Below are 1,777 nucleotides of genomic sequence, written 5' to 3'. Positions count from 1 at the left end.
CAGCATATGTTGAAATGGACAAATTGATATGAATTTGCGAAAAGAATCACGTGTCTTGGAGGGACTCAGACCTCAACCTCTACTGGGTTCGAGTCCCCCAGACATGATCTTTCATTCAAACTATATATTGCATATGCTACACCAAGATATTAACAAAAAATAGTTTTCAGCGGCCGAGTTGCAGATAATATGCAATTAATGATAAAATTGTTTTTTTGTCGATTTTGTTTGGTTCTACCTTCGCTCTAAATTCCCACACTTTGTTAATCTTGTTTGGTTCCATCCATGATCGCCGCTTTAGGACAAAAAGGATGCAATTCATGATCCTTCCGTATCAGCATTTTCCCACAATTCGTGCTAGCATCCTTGGCCGTGTGCAAGTCTGCGCTGCGATTTCGTATGAATAAATTTGTTTAAAATTTAAATATTTACCTCCATCGTCGTGATTGTCATCCTTCTTCCATCTCGCAGCTATTCAAGTCGAACGGTTCGTAGAGTTGTCTCCAACGTGGCTGGCAGCATCGGAGGATCATTCCAGTAGGATCCGCATCCACGTGGTGCTTCCCTGGATCTAACAGGACCTTTCGTCGCGTTGCACCAATATCAGCCCAGATAGAAGGCAACTGCATTTCGTTTCACCAATCTTTCCTATTTTCTAGTTCTCCTGCTTTCGCCATCCGTTCTAAACTTTTCCTCGAGAATCGCTACACGATTGCATTGCTGGAGGAGCAGGCAGCAGCACCCGGACGGAGGTCAACCCACAGAAGATTTATAATTATTCTTCGCTCTGTCTTGCGATGGCGATGGGTCTCTTATTCCACAGTCGAATAAATCAACGATTGCGAAAACCGGGAAGAAAGATAATACCATTAATCTTTGTCACCCACACTGGCAGAAGTGTCTTCCTGTCTTCTTGGAAAGGTAAGGAAACTGAACAATACCGCGGAAGGAAAATGATACGCTTGTTTGCGCAATTCGAATGCGTAAACTTTTGGAGATCGAAGGAACGTACTTTCTCTTGATTTGTGGTACGATTTTGGATTTATCAATGATTTGAATCTTAATTCGACTTTTCAAGGCAAATTGTTTGGAGTTTCCACTAAGCATATGCGATATTTCGAAAAATTTCGTTTCAGGTGGTTCGAAACGAAATTCCGCGGAATTTCGCGGAATTTGAGCATGCGAAATCTGATTTATTGATTTCGTTTCGTTTCGTAAACTTACAAAAATTTCGCTTGAAAATCTAGCTCATAACGAAATTTAACGAATTCCGAATTTCGAAACAAATTAGACTTAAACCATACTGTCTTGTAGGTCGCGTATTATCAAAATTTTGGCTGCGCCGCTAAGACAAAATCATAAAGCTGTTTTCAGAACTTATTGTTATACAAATTTTTCGCCTACTATAAAATTCCATTCTGAGTCGACAAATACGTATTAGGTTTTCTTCTATAAAACGTCTTCGGTGTTTTGTTAGAAATGTCCAACAGAAAACGAAAAATTCTTCAACTATTCTATCCCATTTTTTTTTTCAAAAGTGATCCGACTCAATATTTAAAACGTCATGGTCAGAGTGTAAATGTTATCAGATATGAATCAGATCAGTACAACTTTGTCAAAGAGGCAAAGTCGAGGCGAGGATTACCGAGGTCGCGAAGTATGTGAAGTATTTTTAGAGCGCCTCTTTTTTAGTGAAGGCCAACTTCTTCACCTCTTATACCTCAAACTAGATTTAAGCGCATGACTAAGCACCGCTCAAGGGTTAGGAACCCGACCA

Source organism: Armigeres subalbatus, chromosome 3, assembly GCF_024139115.2.
Source record: "Armigeres subalbatus isolate Guangzhou_Male chromosome 3, GZ_Asu_2, whole genome shotgun sequence".
Lineage (NCBI taxonomy): Eukaryota > Metazoa > Arthropoda > Insecta > Diptera > Culicidae > Armigeres > Armigeres subalbatus.
This window is presented reverse-complemented; position numbering follows the sequence as displayed.